This window comes from Chelonoidis abingdonii, chromosome 3, assembly GCF_003597395.2.
Source record: "Chelonoidis abingdonii isolate Lonesome George chromosome 3, CheloAbing_2.0, whole genome shotgun sequence".
Lineage (NCBI taxonomy): Eukaryota > Metazoa > Chordata > Testudines > Testudinidae > Chelonoidis > Chelonoidis abingdonii.
The window spans coordinates 15,850,280-15,871,814 of record NC_133771.1 but is presented as its reverse complement, the minus strand read 5'-3'; the positions used below and the strand labels follow the sequence as shown (position 1 = coordinate 15,871,814).

Genomic DNA, 21,535 nt, shown 5'->3' with positions numbered 1-21,535 from the left:
TGGGTTCATGCTAGAGTCGGATTGACCAGAGTGCCAGGTCTGGGTTCTCCTAGAATGTCCTGTAGAAACACGCTAGAGACTCTGTATCTACTGTAACTAAAGCATAAAAGAAAAACATGAACTGTTCATAGGGAGTTCTCCTTCAACTCTCCGCTACTTGCTGGGGAAACACTTTGTCCATTGCTCTGGTTATCGTTTCAGACATATTTTCGACAGGTATCTGATAATACTAAATGAAAGATGGTTCCAGTATACCGTGATATTTGACAATACTAATCATGCTAGAAGTTGACAATGAATATGGTACTCAGCATTTTATTGTTGGCAGAGAATTCCCCAGGATAGCAAACATTTGGAAACTATCTGCAATGATCCGTAGATTATCTCCTTATCTATCACACAATGAAGTTGCGTCATTCCGAAATTCTTTGCAGAACTCTGAAAAATTATATAGACACATCCAGACACCATCGTACTGCATTCTGCACATGTCAGAATTGAGGAATAGCTGAGATTGCCTCTGTCACCCCTCAGTCATTGATTACATATTAAACGTCCACAAACGAATTGTCAAGTTACTTTTTCCTCTTGTCCTGGCCGACTCGGATACGCAAGAACACGCCACACACATAACAAGTATCACCCTCTGCCTCAAGAGACCTTCATGACTAGACTCTCATCGGAGAACTCGAATTAGCGAGAAGTCCAATTATAACATCACACTGAACCTACTGAGACAATGATGCAAGACAAGGAATGGACATGATTTATGAATAAGCTCACCAGTGGTGCACTCGTCTTGACGGCTGTGCTAATTGTGCTCAAATTAGTGCCTCTGGGATACTGAACTTCTCTTCACACTGACGCTTTGTGAGACCTAGTTCTAAGCGCTATTCTATATTGCATCAATTAACCTGTGTTTATACAAACAGAAAATGAAGAGCTTACTTCCGCCCTTGGTTCTATGACAAGAAACATCTGAACTTCTCGTTCAGTCTTATTGGCTTGCATAGCCTACAAAAGACTTCCTCTATCCTGTCCTTCACCATCATGTCATCGGCCATCTCCTGTCTGCTATATGCACAAAAAATGGGAGGCAGATGTGTTACCAATCTTATTCTGAGTAAGCATTCCTCTCTCCGTGCAATGGCACGAGGTAGAAACCTCACGTCCCCCAATCTTGTCCCCTACTTCTACAACAGCTGTCTGAATCACCTAGTCTATTGTCTTAAACCTCTCTTGTCAATGACAACCAACGCTCCCTGTAGCACCTTTCACTTCCTATATCATGTATCAACCCTCCGGCTCCCCTCACTGGCTGCTCACCACAGAGATGTCCTTACCTTGCTATTAAATGACAAATCTTCAGCATAATATATACTTACTCGATTAAAAATTATAATACATAAGTTTCATGATGCCGGACGCTTTTTCCTATCGTTACTTGCGAACGATGGCCTAGCATGCTAACGGGTCGGCTCACAAATAAATACCATGGTGTTATTGTAGACGTAAGCTATCTTCATTACCCTCAAGCACAACAATCATTCCCGACACACAGTCACAGAGGAAGACAATAACAGTTGAGATACGCGCTTAACTCTCTAGGCATGGTGCACCACTGCTCAGCGCGTGTGAGTTTTGTCCATTCTCCTCATTGTCTCAGGGTTCCTGCAACTTTTAGCCACTGTATTTCGTCCCTAAATATAACCTAAGAATTCTACAAACCACAAAGTGACCTGAAAAGCACAACACTGAACTGTATTCTTTCAATTTCGAAGAGCAACTTAAGCAATTCAAAAGCACATCACACCCTTCGACCTACTTATCATATCAACAATGACCATATAAAATTGTATTGCCATGTCAGAAATTTGTGCACGCCAAAAACCTACGCCTAACATTCATTTTGTGACAAATGCAACAAAGTAAACATGAGCCGGCTGAAAACCATATGACAATTTTTGCACAAGTGTTCACCGATATAAGTAAAAAATCAAGCGCAGGGCGCCAGTCGCTGAAATGCAAAGTTCAAACTTTTATCCATGAACGCCCTGACTAAATGGGCTGGTTAAAAAATTGGATAATTTGCATGATATTATAATGAGCATTTCTTTAGAAAATTTGATGATTCATTCCAATATCTAATCATCAAGGTAATTTTCAGTGACGCAGCTCTAGAACATACAAAATTGTTCTTCTAGTATCCATGAGTTTCCTTCTGTAATGGTCAGACCAGTGGTCCACCTAACGCAGTATCCTGTTTTAACAGTGGCCATGAAAAATGCTCAGAGGAGAATGAACAGAACCAGAACTTAATCAAGTGCACCATGATACTCTCATTCTGATGTCTTCTTTATTCTGATACCCAGTTGTATTTTGACAATACACATAATCCCAGCTGATTTGAATAGAACATTTTGCGATAGAAGTGTGCTTATAATCTGTTTCAAAGAACACTCGCCAGAGAGTATTGACTTGAACTACCCCTGATTTTGTGTCAATGAAGTAATAAATCACGTCCTTTATTTACCCTCTCTTTCCTTCCACCAGTCATTTGTCTTTAATAGAACTCTATCTACTTGCGTTCCCATTATATGGCAATCTATAATCATCTAAGCGCGAACATCCTCCGTCTTCCTCATAGGAACCTCATCCCAGGGCTCCTCACTGGTATCTAGTCCTACGACACCCTATCAACTTGTTGTCGCTCTGATTAACGTTTTTCATTTTTCCTGTACATTTTTCTGAGTGCGCGACCCAGAACTGCAGCACGTCAAATTCAAAGTGGAGGCATACCAGCGTTTCGATCATAATCATATACCTTCTGTATCCATTACTATCCTTTTCTTATGTTTTCTACCTTATTGTTTATTAATTTTCTTCTCTCGACTGCCACTCCAGCCCATGGTGACAGCAGATATTTCTCCAGAGGAATCTATGCATAATCACTTTCAATAGTCATTTATTGAGTGATGACACGCTATATTTCAGATCCAATCATATTGTTCAATATTGTGCTGACGATATGTATAAAACCTATCCAATTATGCATTACTCTTGAGCATTTAAATCAATAAGAGAAATTTAATCGCAATCAAGATCTTGTTTCCCAGCCGCTAGTTGTGAGACCTCTTTGTCTTAACTCCGATTAACAGTCAACTATACGGAGACGTCCACTATCAATCAGTCACATTTTTGTATTCGCTCTGCAAAATCTAGCACCCCCCTTCTGACTCAGGTTTGTCAGACACATTGTTCACCAAACTCGCTTGAACTGTTCTTGACACATCACACTGAGAGTTGACGTCTTCAGCTCAAGTGCTCCTTTCTTCTAGCGTCTCCTAATTAATACTTTATTGAACACTTCACTCCCGAGGAAAGGTTCCGCATAATAACAACTTTTTGAATTTCTCATGAGCGATTGAACTCTTCAATTCTTATATAACAGTGTCTCTGCGAACCGCTGCTATCTTACTTCACGTTATAGCTCCATAAATGGCATATTTGGTAGATCGCTCTACTGTTTGTTATATAATTATTAAAGTTTTGGGTCTTTATAGTCAATACTGTTAAACACTCAGCTCATTGACAGCTTAAACTGTTGCTAAGAAGCACTACGTAGCTAAGCTAGCAGTGAGTTGATTCACTGTAAGAACAAGATCTTATATTCTCGAGCAAAGTCAGACTTGAGCAGAGACTTAAAGGCCTCACACTGGAAGAGTTGCAGCGCTGTGTGGCTTTACAGCGCTTGCAACTCTACATCACCGTCCAAAATCTTTTGAGTTTCTCTTGACACAGCGGCGCGAGATAAACAGCCTACAATTGAGTATGCTCATCCTGATATCAGCCAACTAGGCTAGGTTGATACCCTGACCTAGGAAATACTGAGATCAAAATGCGCTGCGTGGGGCAGCAGCGGCATGCGCCACACTGCAGGCGGCCTGTCCAACCAAACAGCGCACTTCCTAATTGCGCATCCAGAGGTTAATATCGGAGCAATTCCCCCAGATGCTAACCTGGCAACAAGTTCTGACCAAATCAGTTTATAAACTTCCTTTTACGCGCGCGAAGCCTCAGGTCGAACCCGGTCTTTCAATGCCCCGGACACTTTTAAACGCGCTTAACATGTTGCCAGCCCCGAAAGATGATGGCGTGCAATCTCAAGTGAAATCTCTTTCATTCTAGAGTGATCACGCACGGCCTCCACACTCAATATGAAGCGCAGCAGGCAAATGGCGAGTTGCTGGACGCTCATCAGTAGTTGTGGGGAGAGTGAGCTGAGGGGCGGGGTGCAGACAGCTGCCGCCCAGGCCGTGAGATATGATAGATTACCTATGGGTAGATATCAGTCTATGATGCGATGAAAGGGCCAAGTGACCGGGACAGTCGGTGAAGTGCAGGATTAAAGTAAGAGCCGTGTGAAGTTGCCTAGTGTGCAAAGCCCGTGAGGGAAGACCGTCCGCTCGGTGCTGCCGCCCAGACCGCTGTTTTTACAAAGAGCTGATGCCTCACTTGGGGTGACCACCGCCAATACCGCGGCCAGATGGGACACTTCAGAGCGGGGCGGGGAGTGGAGGGAGGAGGAGAAATGGCAGTGAGGGTTACTGGGTGAGGGCGAGGAACCTCTGAGTCCCAGTGAGGCATAAGCCAGAGTCTGCTCCGACCGAGGAATGGAGCCAAGTTGGTAGCAGCCGGTATACTGATGCGGTGAAGCACAAGCTACGGAGGGCGTGTCGGTTCCTGGTTAAGTCGGCTTTATTTTCAAGCGCAATGGTTCGGGAGAGAGAGGAGGGTTAGGGCTGCATGCATACATCCTAGATGTGAAACCCAATTGAGTGTGGTCTATGCTGTGCGGTAATTCGGCCTGTTGTACTCTCTTTCAAAGTTTCCAGCCAGAGCATGGGCAGTGCGGTTGCATCAAGTTCGTATAGGAGAGCCACTGGGTTCTTGTGCTTCAGTCAGCTAACGCGTCCACGCTACTGCATGCGAGGAGGATAGGGGGGAGACATGGCTGGCACACAGGCAAGGCTGAGTAGGGCGCAGGCGTGCTCTGATTGCCTGTAGAACCGGCCTGTCGTGTTTCCAGGTGACCCACGCAGTGACGAGAGCTTCGGAATTAGATGCCTGTAGAAACTTTTGGGAGAGTGTCTCACGTAGGCCCGCCTGCAGTGCATTTGCTTTCCCATGCACGTGAGACCCCGTGGCCAGCGTGAGAGCAAATCAGTCCCCTTACTCACCAGATTCGGCGTCTGTGGGTTATTCGCCTGACTGTGTGATACTGGAGAAATTTATGCTGAAACGTGAGAGCACTGCTAACATCTGCTCACTGTCTGGGAAAATGGTCTGAGATATAAACGAATGCTCGCTCTGGTTACTGTGCTTTTATCCTGTCCACAAGGCGACTTGAGTTCTCAGACTGCCCGTTTTACACAGCAGCTCAAAGATGCAAACCGTGGCAGAAGCCGGATGCACAAGCCAAAGATTGACGCTGCTGAAAGCAAGATATATGGATCGACTCATCCAGAGGATAAACAACTGAGGACTGGAGGGAAGAGGAAAGCGAGGATCCGCCAGAGAAACGCAGCGGGCCAGGGAAGAAAACATCAAGCAGACGGTGTATAGGAGCACTGGCGCGCCAGCGGACTCTGTGCAGGCGGGCTCATAGGCCATGCAGCAGCAGCATCGACCAAGCCGCCCCACCTCCATCCCAAGCTCTTTCCAATACGTGCCCCATGTGTCAGCTCACAAACCCCCTTCCCCAGCATCCTTGCTTACTCACCAGCCTGCTCCAACACACTGTACGTTCACCAGCCCAGCCACAAACTAGACTCTACCCTCTGCCTCAACCCCATCACATGCAGTCATCCGCCAGATTCTGTATGATGTGTAATCCCACCTCATGGCTTGGTTCCGCTCCAAAACAGGATCAGCAGTGTGGAGCATTCCGTCGAAAGCCACAAGCAATGTGTGTCATACGTGTCAGCAACTCATAATCATCGTCGGACTCCTCAATCCACTTGGAGCTAAGAATGCGACTGCCAACGTGATATGCTGGCGAGAACTTCGTAGCATACCTCACATTCGGCTCATTCCCACAGAATCGCAGCTGCACAGAAACCATTGAGAGAGTCATCAATGGTCTAACAACGTGACGGAAAACACAGGGACAAATGCTGAATGTAATAGCGATGCATCACGGGCAATGGGCAAAGGAAGCAACTGACCCGCACCCTTCCATCCCCTCTCACAACCCACAGCACCAAATGGGACGAGGTGCTCGGTGGAAGGTGCTCTGTGGGATAGCTGCCCATAATGCACCACTCCCAACAGCGCTGCAAATGCTGCAAATGTGGCCACACTGCAGCGCTGGTAGCTGTCAGTGTGGCCACACTCCAGCGCTTTCCCTGTATAGCTGTACGAAGACAGCTGTAACTACCAGCGCTGCAGACCTCCAAGTGTAGCCAAGGCCTAAATTCCTGGGATTTAAAACTTGTCCCTCTTGTGAGGCTGCTGTATCACTTAATGATGGGTACTCTAGGTGCCTTTAACGCCTGGGTGAGCAACATAAGCTTGATAAGTGTTTAGTCTGCTGCTTCTTTCCTAAGAGGGTGCAGAAAGCTGGGGAATCCTGTCTCAAGTTCTTCCTTCTGGAGTGCTCAGTGAGGGACTCTTCAGTGCCAGAGGCTAAAAATCCTGCTAAGCCTCCTCAGTCTCTTTTGACAAGCGGCTTGATGAGCCAGAGGCTCCACTTTGAGTTCCTGGGCATAGTCTTCATCTAAGAGATCTGGCAGAGCAGACAAGCTCCTCCATTTAGCAGTCATATGAAAGAGGCAGGGAAGGAGCCATTACTGCAGGGATGAACACAGGCAGGACTTTCTCTACTCAATAAGTTGCTATGGCCTGCAGATGCCTATCATTCCAGCATGCAATATTGCCTCCCTGAGATATGAAGCCTTCTAGGAATCCTCTTTCTCCTGCCTCTCCCTCCCCTACAGGCACCTTTAGATCTGCTCTAGAGGTCAGTTAATGCAATCCCACAGTCTGCAACAGCCAGAATGTGACCGTGAGGAAGAACAATTTTTCTCAACAGCAGTTTTTTTCCTTCAGATGAGGCAGTTGCTCCTGCTACTCTTAATCAGCTAGATGACTTCATGTCCTTGCAAGAACTTATAAGGTGTATGTGGTGTGATGCTGGCTGACCAGGTCATGTTAGAGTTTATTCAGGTAAATTCACATGTGTATTACATCAAAGCAATTGTAAATGTACAAGTGTTGGAGAGTGTTTAAATTTCATAAAACTAATGGAATGTTACTTGTATTGTTTTCACTTATCTATTCCTGTCATAATGCAATAGTGAACATTTACATAGTAAATAGCCTTGCAACTAAGTTACCCTCAAAGAAATCTTGTGAAATGCTAATGAAGACTTAAGAACTTTAACAGAAAATGCTAATTTCAAGCAAGTGACCATTATGTATATGGTTGGAGGTCAAAAGTTTAAGTGCATTCCTCACCCAACAGCATCAAAGGAAAGGCCAACCTGGGTATAGAGACTGGCAGTGTGTCTTGTCTTCTGTAAGAAGATATAAATATGGATACAAAGAAAGAGCCTTCATCTCTAGACTGTTTGGATTCTAACAGGGCAGAATAACTGAATGAGAAGATATTCTGGGTAGCCCTGGAAAAGATTTTTGGGAAACTAGCAGTCTGTTACATCACTGCTGCTATTTGGAGTTATAAGCTGTGATGCACCTGTTGCTATATTTTACCAGCTTTAAACTCTGAATAACTCATTCTTTTTTCTTAGCTAATAAACCTATAGTTAATTTACTATAGAATTGGTTGCCAGTGCTGTGAGATCTGGACTATCAATTGATCTGAGATGAGTGACTGATCTCTTGGGACTGGGAGTAACCTGATGTGTGATTTTTGGTTTTAATAACCTTTTATCACAAAGTTCAGTTTGTCTGGAAGGCAAGATAGACTGTAGAGGCTAAGAGGGGGACTATTTGTGACTCCGTGGTAAGACTGGTGTAGTGATCCAGGAGTTCACATTTGTTACTGGCTTGGTGAAATCCAATTCTAGAACATACCACCAGCATGGGATGTCTGCCCTTGTTTTCTGACTATCTGACCCAAGATTGGCACTCATAGTTGTGAGCCACTCCAGACAGTGTGACACATGGTAGATACTCTAGAAATTCCAGTGGAGGTGGTACAAAAAAAGTCATACAAATTACAAGACACCCTCCACTTTTCCATGCCTGTAGGCTTCCCATGTCCATTAATGAAGGCTTGTTAGAACTAGCTAAGGACTTGTGGCAGACCTTAGCATTAGTGTCAGCTGCTTCCAAAGGAGCCAGCTAGCAATATCAGGTTCCCTCTAACATAATTGAATAGATTTACACCAACCCCATCCCTAGGTCACTAGTGGTGGCAGTTGTACATGAAAGATCTAAACAACAGGGATATCCAAAGCTGACTCATAGGAATAAGCCTCTAAGAATAAGAAGCTTGATTTAGTCAGTAGTGAGATCTACTCCTTAACTAATTTCCAGATGCATATTTCCAAGGAATAGCCATCGCTCTTCCATTATGACTATTTGAATTGGGACAGGGTGTCCCAATTCATTCAGAAGCTTTCACAAGATCAGAAGAAGGAGCTAAGATCTCTAGTGTCTGAGGGGCAGTTAGTGGCCCAAACATCCCTGCAGGCTATTCTGTATGCATTTGATATGGCAGTATGTTCAGTGTCCACTTCAGTTTGTACAGGGAGACTTTGGCAAACCAGTAAAGTGCCTTAAACCACTATGGCTTATTGTTAAAGGTGGCCTAGTCAGCAAGCTGTAAATTGGCCATACCACAATCTCCGCTTGACCAAGGCAGGAGGGGAGGGGGTTTTGAGTGCCACAGCAAGGGCAGCTTGACCCCCGTGTCCTTCCTGATAAGAATTGTGTTGAAGTTGCTGATACATGGATTTTAAAAGAGCAGGATGTGACGCAGGAATGTTTATTGGGATCTCAAGGCTGCAAACCCTGGAAAGACCCATACCTGGTTAATCAATAATCAGAAGTAACTTCTTGCTGGATCATTGAAATTGCTTACTTAACAAGGTTTCTTTAAGGGACTTGACATTCTATTGCTAATTAAGGGGGAAAAGCTTGAGATAGTTGGACTTGTTTGGGGACTCTTTTGGACTCTCGCTCTGGATACATCTTGTGGTCCCCACCGGCAGACGGAAGATTTGGCCACCAGAAGCCTGCTGCTGTGTCACTCGAGAGCCACACTCAGCTTTGGTAATTATCAAGGGTTGGGGGTGTTTTACTAATCTTGTTGCGGACGTGTGTAAGTACTTGAGACTAGTAAAGTTTTTAGCTTTAAGTGAAAGCACTCTTTTGTGTTGTCCTGTTTGTGCCAGCCATCTGTTGGTTGGATGGCCATGTCTCCCCTGATTTATTTCCTGACACCACCTCGCACAGAGTAAAAGTTACCAAGAGCTTTGGGTTGAAAGAACCCCGGGTAACAAGTTGCGTTGCACAGTGCTTCACTTGCACCACTGTATTCCTGAAGACTGGAGCCATGATCATCAAGCTCCTATTCGAAAGCTGTGAGCTATTTAATGCTTGGACAGATGAAGTTCTCCATTTATTCTTTAAAGGATTCAGAGCCATGCTCTGTTCTCTGGGCATTGTGATGGGACAAGGCCAGATGGCTACAGTAAAGTCGTGAGGAACAGGTATGTTAGCCCCAGGCTAAACAAATCCCTGGTACCAGGGTAACCAAATGGCAGTTGCTCCAGGTTAATCAAGACACCTGGGGTCAATTAAGATCCTTCTAGAAGACAGTGGAGATAACTACATTGATTGGGACACCTGAAGCCAATCAAGGGCTGGCTGGAACTAGTTAAAAGCCTCCCAGTTAGTCAGTGAGGCGCGCGTGTGAGGGTCTGGAAGCAAGAGGCACAAGGAGCTGAGAGTGAGAGGGTGTGCTGCTGGAGGACTGAGGAGTACAAGCATTATCAGACACCAGGAGGAAGGTCCTGTGGAGAGGATAAAGAAGGTATTTGGAGGAGGCCATGGGGAAGTAGCCCAGGGAGTTGCAACTGTCAGGCAGCTGTTACAGGAGGCACTATAGACAGCTGCAATCCACAAGGCCCTGGGCTGGAACCCGGAGTAGAGGGCGGGCCCGGGTTCACCCCCAAACCTCCCAAGTCCTGATCAGACACAGGAGGAGCTGACCCAGACTGTGGGTTCCACCAGAAGGGAAGATCACTGAGGTGAGCAAATCCGCCAATAAGTGCAGGATCCACCAAGGCAGAGGAGGAACTTTGTCACAGCATGTATACACCAGCCACGAGGAGAAAGCAAGCCAGATCCCAGAGCTTCTGCACAGAAGAGGCCTTAGTAACCTGTTCTTTATATAACCAGTCTATGAAGAGCACACTTCTAGGACCCATATTATCCACTCAGAGAGTTGTGGAAATTCAAGCCCTCATGGCTGTTCCACCTTCCATTGTGTTCCATAAAGACTGATTCATTTGCCAGTTTTCTTCCCCAAGCCCCACTCAGGGGAAAGCCAAGCTGCACATCCTAGAGGGGCTCAAGGTTCTTTCATGCTACAAGGACATGGCCCTTCAGGATCTCCCCCAGAGTATTTGTAACATTTGCACATAGGACTAAGGGTCAGACAGTATCCACTCAGACTGTCTAAATGGGTATCTAATTAGATTATCTCCACCTATACAGGTTAGAGCTTATTGTAAGTAGTAGCCCTATTTCAGACTTTTGAAAGGTGGCTACATGGGAATCAGCCCACATTTTTACCCAGCACTATTCCAAGTTGAGGACACAAGATCTGGCCTCTGTTTTTGCAGAGCTGTCCTGCAATTCTTGTTTAAATAGGACTCTGAGCACCCACCTCCTGAGTATGAGGTCCCTGCTTGCTAGTCACAAGAAGTGGAATCCATGTGATGATCACACAAAGAACGGTTGCCTTACAGTAACTGGGATTCTTTGAGATGTGTTGTCCATGTGGATTCATTGACCCACCTTCCTTCTCTGCTTCTGCAGAGTTATATTGATGAAAGAACTGAGAGATAGTTGGGCCCACTCTGATATTTATGCCCTTTGGGGGGTGGGGGCGTGAAAACACCTGGGGGCATAGGGAAGGCCAAAAAAAAAAAAATCCAATTTCTCATGTATGGGCATATGCGCAGCATAAGTGGAATCTCGATGGACAGCTCATCCCAAAGAACCACAGTTACGGTAAGGTAAGTAATTTCTTTCTGCTGGGGCTGAAACATCATTGTTCATAATAGTAATTCTTTTCCCTGGGCTTGCTTTCCCTTCTGGGAGCAGAGTTCTGGGTTTTGGCAAAGCCATGTCAAGTCACATAGTGACAATGCACTATAAAAAACTAGCATTACATCACTGAAGAGAAACATCATGTTACAACTGCACGCGCCAAAGGCAGTGAAGGATGACTAATATTCTGCAAACTGGATTTTCAGCAATGTGAAAGTCTTTACCTACTGTGGTGTCCTCGTAGACCTGCCTTTGAGCTCAGTGGAATAACTTACCTGAGATTAATGTAGCAACCACAAATCAGATGAGAGGAAAACATTGTTGTTTTCTGGTATGCAGTAAGAAAGGGTGGTCCTCTGTTCTTGTATTTTTCCACACAACTCTGAATGCTGGTAATGAATGTTTTATTTCTTGACCTGCATTTTGCAGTGTTGTTAAGCAGAATACAAAGAATCTATGCTATAGAATAAAGCTGTATTTTTTTCACTTCATTGTACAGTACAAAGGACATATCTTTTCTAATCTTAATATCACTCAGGATGGCAGCATCCTGGTCTATTTTGCCAGAATGTCATGGATTGAAATTTAAGACTTAAGACTTGCGTTCATACTCAAAATACTAATAAAACATTTAAGACTGCAGACTTAAAAGTACTCGGAATCACGAACTGCAGAAGTTAATTTCAGCAGCAACATTACCGTTTCAATACAAATGTGAAGTACCCATCATATTTTCTGTTCTTGCTTTGGCTTTGATTAAATGTGGTGTTTAGGGTATGGCGCACCCTAAAGGGTGTCGATAAAAGGTGGATCACATCATGGATCAAGAGGGCTAATAGAGCCCCTTTATACAGCTCTGTTGGAACTATTGGGAATATTGCACTGAACTGTGGGCACCATATTACCAGACAGAAATTGACAAATTGGAGTTCATTCAGAAAAATCAACAAAAATACTCCGAGTGCTGGAGTAATTGACTTGTGAGGAAAGCTGAAAAGAGCTAAATGTGCATAGCTTGAGGAAGAGATGACTAATGTGAGAAGCTTGTAACACTGAGGATAGAAAATAGTTATTTAGGGGTGGTACAAGGGAGTATAACAAGGAAATGTTTAAGTGAATACTACAAAGATGCTTTTCCTGTTAAGATCTATTAGGGTGTGGAATAATCTCCAGAAAGGAGTGGCAGAAGCCCCATCATTTGGGCATTTAAAATTACTTTGGGCAAAAAACTGGAAAAGGTACTATACTTATAAAGAACAATTCTGCACTGACATATTAGTCCTTTCTCATCTCTGACATGCAGAAGTTTTTGATATGTGATAGGCAGTGTGACTGTATTAATGACCTTTAAGGAATTTTAACTTTGCATTGTCTGACTTTAGTGATTTTTTTTCCCCAGTGTGCAATCTTAATGTTGCATTAACACAGGTTCTTTTTACATTTAATATAACAAGTCCACTAGCTTTTCATAGGACCGCCATTTTGACTGCTACAATGTGGCTAGTGATCCGAACAAACGCTCCCCAGGCATGACAATCTATCACAGGCTCACCTTCAGGCAGTGGCACCACTTATGAGGCTTAGAGCTCTTCAACAATCACAACTTTTTAACAGCTGGCGCTCTCAAGAAAACAAACAGCTCCGCGGGACAGATCCTGCCAAAAATATAAAGTAACCAAAAGACCAGCATTACCAGATTCATCATTCCCCAAGGCAGAACATATGCCAGTAGCTTAGTAAAGCATGTCGTGAACAAGTTGCAAAAAAACTTTAAAGACTAAAAGCACTTGCAGCTATAATTGAGGCCTCTTACTAAGCTGAAAATAGACATGTCCATTTAAACTTAACTGAACTTTTGCTTTAAAGCAACTAAATTAAGACCTGCCGCAGGCCAGCCAGAGCCACAATCATGGCATTTCAGTTTATTGCCTTGAAGAAGGTGCTACCGCTCAGCCTTCTTTATGTGATTGATACGCTGTGCAGAGTAAGATAGCAGGGAATAGTGTGGATGATAGCTAAGGTCTTGTCCACACTGGCTATTTCCTTCAGTTGCAGCCTGGGTTGTACTGCGCTGCTGTGAACTCCTAAAATAGACTGTTAAAGCCCCAGTTGTTTCAAGCAGGGGTAAGCTATACTCCCATAAACAGTGTTTTTACTCTGTAGGATTACACTGAGAAGCTATACTGATGCTTGTAAATCGGGGCAGATAAGGTCTACACTGGGTGTGGATTGGAAACCTATGTCCTGCAGGTCGGATTCAGCCCGTTGCTTAATTTCAGCTGGCCTGTTACAAGTCTCGGACCCCCCCCCCCCCCCACGGGCCTGGAGCCTAGAGCACCGGCTCGCCCCGCCGCATGGGTGGAAGCCCCGAGCCTCTGCACCCCCACGAATGGGTGAGTTGAACATTTTATATTTCTCTATTTAAAAAAGAAAACCCTAAATTAAGTTGATTTTCACTTGTGTGTGGCCCGCGGTTGATATTTTTTTTCTGTGGGTCAATGGCCCGTGATAGAAAAAGGGTTCCCCACCCCTGGTGTAAAACCTGGAAGTTTCTGGGGATCTTGATATCCAAAGGCAACAATCTTTAGCTTTTCTAAAGAGCTTCAAAACTGATGCAGGCCTTTCTTAAACTTCTCCCAATCCTGAGCAGTACTTAGGCCATGGCTACACTGGTGCTTTACAGCGCTGCAACTTTCTCGCTCAGGGTGTGAAAAAAACACCTCCCTGAGCGCTGCAAGATACAGCGCTGTAAAGCGTCAGTGCGCGGCTCCCAGCACTGCAAGCTAAACCCCATAAGGATGTGGAGTACGTGCAGCTCTGGGAGAGCGACTACACTCACACTTCAAAGCGCTGCCACGGCAGCCCTCCTGCGGCAGCGCTTTGAAGTTTCGAGTGTAGCCATACTCTTAAATAACAACAACTAGGTCAGTTTAACCAAGGTTAACTGTAGTGCTCTTAGCATAAGGTGTTAATTGGTATAGCAGGAAACTCTATAGGTCTATATGCAATTAATTTTTTTTTTTTTATACTTAGTCATTTTACCATGAGACATACCTGGCATAAAAAGTGAATATGTATTTCCTGTGCTGGTAAATATATACTACTTTTTTATCTTTTTTCAGTGATTTTCAATCAATTGGTTTAAACTGTCAGGAAGGGGATTCCAGTAAGACACTACTTAAAATACCATTATGTTCTGAGGGTCTGTGAAAAGGCTCATCACTGGATTAATGCAATTCTGGGATAAGCAGCGATGGATTTATCAGCAATTTTTTTTTAAAGTGTCCAGTAACTGGAATTTAATGATCTTAGTCCCATTTTCTTTTTACTTCCTAGAAGTTACAGCCCACTGCCTGGTAAATGTGCCCCATCTACATTTCTGACTGGTTTGTACTTATAAAAAGTATAACCCAAGTTTAAGTAGCCACATATGTTGCCTTAGCATGAAGAAACACATTTGTTAGCTATTTTTGGGCACTCCTAAAGTGTTTGACACAAATTTTCTCAGTTGCGCTTTGGGAACTGTTGATAATAATACCCTAAATTCCTTTACAGATGTTAAGTCTGAAAACAGCCGTATGAGGTAGATAGGTAAGTATCAATATCCCCATATTACAGATGGTGAAACTGAGACAAATAAGTCAATTGACTTGCAACAGAGGCAGTCTGTGGCAAAGCTGGGCTTTGAACTCAGCAGCTCCAGATTTCCAGACCACTTTTTTCCCCTTGATCGTGCATTCAGTGCTTCTGCACAATAAGTAGTAGTCTTTTCTTGAAGGGGACATTGCTTTTATCAGTAAGAGTCTAAGGCCCACATTCACAAAGGGACGTAAGTGTTGTGATGCTGAGTGCCACAATGCCTAACTTTTAGGTGCTGTAACATTTAAGGGACCAGGAAGGGGCTCTGTCACTGCCTGCCTTGTAACTTTGCTGCTGTGGTTCAGTGCTTTGACAGCAGTAGCCAGCCTACAAGCATAAGGTCCCACTCTGGCTCCTACCAGCCTAGTTTACTACTTGCAGGATGACCTCAACAATCCCTTCTGGTCCTGAGTTGCCCCAAATCCGTCTCCCTGAGTTTTAACTACCAGACACTCAGACTTTTCCCTTCTGGTTCATCACCCTCCAAGGGATGAAACCTGCTTCCACTTATCAGTTCACTCTGGCACGCACGCTCCACGCAGTTTGCACCACAGAGACCTGCCTGAGGTAAAAATAAACAAAAAGTTTATTTAATAAAAAAATCAGATTCAAAGATGAAATCATAAGGAAAAGCAAACACATACGAGTTACACAGAAATTAACCATAGAGATGCAATCTCAGGGTTTGCATTTTTGATATTCGCTAAATCCCCTTCTCTACAACAAGTTATCTGTTGTTGCTGAGCATGTCCTCTGACCTGGTGGGGACCCTGCTTAAATGCTGGCCTTCAGTTTCTGGATAGCCTGCACTTCAAACGTCTTCCCTTTTAACGGGGTTTGCAGGATTTTCCCCTCCATTTTCTCAGACTATGGTGATGCAGAGCAGGGTTTTGTCCCCAGATTGAGGTTTTCTTTTCAGGTTCAGGGTTGTTTACACTTGAACCTCTGCAGTATCTACAGCTTCAGGGTTTACATTCACTACACCCAGGGGAAGGGCTCTCCTGTCAGCTTAGGTAATCGACTTCCCCAAGAGGCAGTACCTGGGCTGGTGGAAGAATGCTTCCATTGACAGCACTTTTTACACAGGGAGTTAGGTCAGCTTTACTGCATTGATCGGAGTGTGGATTTTTCACATCCCTGAGTGAGATAGTTATGCTGATCTTATGTAGACTAGACCTCAAGTTGTTTCAGTGTTTTCCCATTAACTTTAATGGTCCATCATTCTCTTCCTTGCTTGTCAATGCTAGGTGCTTGGAGCCAGTTTCATGTAAATACCTACTCTTGGAGTGCCCTCACTGCCTGGTTGCATCACCACGCTGCTGGGAGCTGATGCTCTAGTTGCACTATAGTTACAATTGCAATTTTCTACACATATACACATGCATAAACTATAACCATAATCTGTATGGCTCAGTGGTTTGAGCATTGGCCTGCTAAACCCAGGGTTGTGAGTTCAACCTTTGAAGGAGCCACTTAGGGATCCGGGGCAAAATCAGTACTTGGTCCTGCTAGTGAAGGCAGCTGGTTGGACTTGATGACCTTTTGGGGTCCCTTCCAGTTCTCTGAGAGAGGTATAACTCCATATGTATATTTTTTTAAGATCATAATGACTGTCAAGCTCAAGAAATTTTAAGTTTTCATAAAAGACCTTTACTTGACACATTTTTATAAGCAACAATATTGTCTACAGCCAGTTGATTCAATTGCTTGTTCGTTGGAGTTCAGACCCTCTGTCCTTCCCTTGGGGTGTCTGGACCCTGATTGTCACAGATGCCTAGAAAAATCAGTGGAACAACAATGGAATCCACAAAGCCTGAGTTAGGTGTCTAGGCTCCCTGTACAATGAATGGGGAGAGAGATGCTTCTTAAGGTATTCTACACTGCAATTAAAAAATCACAGCTGGCCCATGCTAGCTGGCTCAGGCTAAGAGGCTGTTTAATTGTTGTCTAGATGTTTGGGCTCAGGCTGAACCTGAGCTCTGGGATCCTCCCAGCTCACAGGGTTCTAGATCCTGGGCTCCAGCTTAAGTCTGAATGTCTACACTGCAAATAAGCAGCCCCGTTACCGGAGCCCTGTGAGCCTGAATCAGCTGGCACAGACCAGCTGCTGGTTTTTAATTGCAGTGCAGAGATATCCTTTGACTGAGACCCACAAAAGCCAGCACAGGTGCTAGCCAGGGGCAGATGCCAATGTGAGGCATATGTCCTATGCTCTACCCCTCTCAGCAAGCTCGGGGAATGTATCTGGGATGCAGTGAGGCACCTCTCTCTGCCTGTGATCTACACCTGGGAACCACTCTCCTGGAGTCGGGTGGCTTAGGCACCTAAGTAATTTCTGGCAAGAATGCGTTAGGCATCTGCCTCTCTCCAGACAAAATGGTTGGGAGGAGGACAACAACCTCCTTCATAGTCTTTAGGTGTTTGTCTCTGTGTCTGAGGGATTGGAGCAAATGCGGTTGTATCTTAGAGTTTGGCTGTATACAATGGATCGTGTGATGTGGTCTGGATGAAAGCTGGAGGCATGTAGGTAAGTATAGCAGTCAGTAGGTTGGTGTTTGTGACCATCGCTTGTTTTCACTCTAGTGTCTAGGAAGTGGATCTCTTGTGTGGACTGGTCCAGGCTGAAGTTGATGGTGGGGTGGAAATCATTGAAATCCTGGTGGAATTCCTCGAGGGCCTCCTTAGTATCTGTTTCATAGATGTTAATTGGTTTATCCTTGCAACATCCCAGTGACATAGAGAAGTATGGTGTTTGTTTGCTGTAGGATTGCAAGGGGATAATTTCACCCGTGGTGTAACGATGGTGTTTCTGCAGGACCCAACTGAGAGTGCTAATTCAGGACAAATTGCCTTAAACAGGGCAGTCACAGCCCAAGGCTTGGGTTTTTCCACCTCTAAGGCAAACCAAACCCAGCCAGAACAAAGAGGACTTTCGGTCTCGCCCACTAGCTTAACCACAAGTCACTACAAGCCAATTCCCTCAACACTCAAGTTTCCCCAGTATCACCTCCAGTGCCACTCTTATTGGGGATGAATGGTTATGAAAACTCAAAGCCCCAGTAAAACAAAAAATGTTTGTCTCGATCCCAAAGGGCCAATCCCCAGACCCAGCGTCAATATGCCAAATCAGATCGTTACCCACCAAATCAATGCCTGTTGCCAATCCTTTAGAATCTAAGATTCTAAAGGTTTATTTCATAAAAGGAAAATTGATAGAGATGAGAGCTAGAATTGGTTAAATGGAATCAATTACATTACAGTTAATGGCAAAGTTCTTGCGTTCAGGCGTTGTAGCTTGTAACTTCAGGCCCAGATCAAGTCTTCTGGAGTAACATCCCCACTGAGATGGGTCATCAGTCCTTGTTGTAAAGCAGGGGCCCGTCTCAGGCCAACTGAGACAGCGGGAAGGCGGTTGCAGGCGAGGAATGTGCTGGCTGCGGCTCCCACTACCCTCCATGGCCTGTGATTGGTCAAACCTACGGCCCAGTGGGAGCTGCCGGTCAGCCAAACCTGCCAACGCAGAAGGTAAACCGAACTGGCCCAAGCCTGCTTAGTTGGTGCTTACCCTGCGAGCTGCATGTCAGAGGGTTGACGACCCTTAGTGTAGAGCTTCCATTTGTATCAAAGTCCTCCAGAGGTAGAAGAGGATTGAAGACAATGATTGGAGATGTAGGCATCAGCCTTTTATAGTCTTTTCAGGCTATTAAGAACACCTTTAGTTCTTACGTGGAAAATACAGCAAAATGGAGTCTGGAGTCACATGGGCAAGTCCCTGCATACTTTGCTGAGTTACAAGGCATATCTGCCTTCTCTCAATGGGTCAGTTGTATAGCTGATGGTCCTTAATGGGCCATTAAGCAGGCCACGCAGAGCTGACACCAACTTGTCCGGAGTGTCACTGAGAAGCATAGCAGAAGTTTGAAATACAGATAGTATAGAGCCAATATTCGTAACTTCAACTACAAAAATGATACACATATACAGATAGTATAACCATAACCAGCAAACCATAACCTTGTCTTAGACACTCTATTTGACCCTCTTTATACAAGATTTGGTGCCACTACGGGACTCTAGTTGCAACAGTGATCTGTACGGTTCCAGTTCATGTCAATAATGTCACACAGAACACAAAACCATCACTTCAGATAGCCCAATTACCAGTGCTTAAAGGATACTGCAGGTGTCAATTGCCTTGAACTTTTACCTCTGACCAGGCTGAGTTCTTCAGCAGGGCTTGGCAGAGGGAGTGGGTAGTCCAGGCAGGAAACTGGAACAAAATCTTTGTGGGATTGGATGAAAAGTCAGTCCCTGAAGACCAGGGAAGAGAGAAGCAGAGACTGCTGGGGTGTAGAATGAGGCCAAGTCTACAATATGGACCTATATTGGTATAACCGCATCGCTCAGGGGTGTGAAAAATGCTCACCCCTGATCTACACAGTTACACCAACCTAACTCTTGGTGTTGACAGCACTGTGTTGACAAGAGGGTCTCCTGTTGGCATAGCAACTGCTTCCTGGGGAGGTGGATTAACTACACTGTGGGTGTAGGAGCATCTTCACTTAAGCACAATAGTGGCACAGCTGCACCGGTGCAGTGTTTTAAGCATTGACCTGCCCTGACTCCATGTCTGCAGAGACTGGGGTGTCTAAGATAAAACAGATAAGCCTGCAGATTAAAAGTCCTTTTCTTTTGTTGTTTTTTTTTTCTTTCTGTTGAGAATAAACAACACTTTGTTTGGATAAGGCTGTTTTGGGTCACTGTATTCACCACCGGTCACTGCTCCTGAAGGGAAGATTTGCAGCTGAGCAATCATGTTTGGCACACAGGGTGTGGTAGCCCCAGCCTCAGCCCTAAGAGTGGGAGAATTGCTGGATTCCATCCCAGAACAAGGGGAGCCAAGAGGCCTAAAACCTGAAGGGTGTGCACTCAGAGAGATCAGAATAGGAGACACAGGTGCAGTTAGCCCTGAACCTGCTTAGTCCTTGGCCTCTTCTGTTAGATTTGTACTTAGGCTTCTGTAAGGCATTTGATTTGGTACCTAACACTTTGCTTAAAAAAAAAAATCAAATCAACGTGGCACACCTTAAATGGATTAAAAGTGCCTAACTGCTAGGTTTCAAAATGCAGTTGTAAATGGGGAACTGTCATTGAGAGGGTGTGTTTGTTTCCAGGGGTCCCACAGGAATTGGTTCTTGGCCCTATGCTATTTAACATTTTTATCAATGAATTGGAAGAAAAGATAAAATCATCACTGATCAAGTTTGCAGATGACAAAAATTGGGGGAGTGGTAAATAATGAAGACAACAGGTCACAGATTCAGAGCAATCTGATCACTTGGCAAGCTGGATGAACACAAATTTAATATGGCAAAATGTATTCATCTAGGAACAAAAAATGTAGGCCATACTTACAGGGTAGGGGAACTGTGTCCTGGGAAGCAGTGGCACTCAAAACAGATTTGGTGGTTGTGATGGATAATCAGCTGAACATAAACTCTCAGTGTGATGCTGTGGCTAAAAGAGCTAATGTGATCCTAGGATATATTAATAGGAGAATCTTGAGTAGGAGAAGAGAGGTTATTTTACCTCTATATTTGGCTGTGATGCAACTGCTGCTGAAATATTGTGTCCAGTTGTGGTAACAACAATTCAAGAAGGATGCTGATAAATTGGAGAGGGTTCAGAGAAGAGCCACAAGAAATAATAAAGAATTAGAAAACATGCCTAAGAGCAAGAGATTCAAAGAGCACAGTCTATTTATTTAAAAAAAAGAGAAGGTTAAGGGGTGACTTGATTACAGTCTGTACTTATCTACAGGGGGAACAAATATTTAATAATGGGCTCTTCAATTTAGCAGAGAAGGATGTAACACTATTCAATGGCTAGAAGTTGAAGCGAGACAAATTCAGACTGGAAATAAGGCATAAGATTTGAATGGTGAGTAATTTAACCATTAGAACAATTTCCCAAAGGTCACAGTAAAAGAACTAAAAAAGAGCCACCGTGGCTTGGCTTATCCGTGTCAAAGAAGCAGTGGGAGATAAAAAGGCATCTTTTAAAAAGTGGAAGTCAAATCCTAGGTAAATAGAAAGGAGCATAAACACTGCCAAATTAAGTGTAAAAAAGGAATAAGAAAAACCAAAAAGGAGTTTGAAGAACATCTAGTCAAAAACTCAAAAGATAATAACAAAATGTTTTTTAAGTGCATCAGAAACAGGAAGCCTGCTAAACAGGCAGTGGGGACCCTGGACGATCAAAATACTAAAGGAGCACTTAAAGATGATGAAGTCATTTTGGAGATACTAAATGAATTCTTTGCTTTAGTCTTCACGGCTGTGGATGTTAGGGAGATTCCCAAACCTGAGCCGGCTTTTGTGGGTGACAGATCTGAGGCATTGTCACAGATTGAGGTGTCACTACAGGAGATTTTGGAAATAATTGATAAACTTAACAGTAGCAAGTCACCGGGAGCAGATGACATTCACCCAAGAGTTCTGAAATAACTCAAATGTGAAATTGCGGAACTACTAACTAAGGTTTGTAACCTGTCCTTTAAATCAGCTTCTGTACCTAATGACTGGAAGAT

General features: G+C 44.3%; 1 protein-coding gene across 1 annotated transcript in view; it reads left to right on the top strand.

Moving 5' to 3' along the window:
- RCAN2 (regulator of calcineurin 2) overlaps positions 1-21,535 on the top strand; it is a 199,247-nt gene that overhangs the window by 69,791 nt on the left and 107,921 nt on the right. The window lies entirely within an intron of this gene.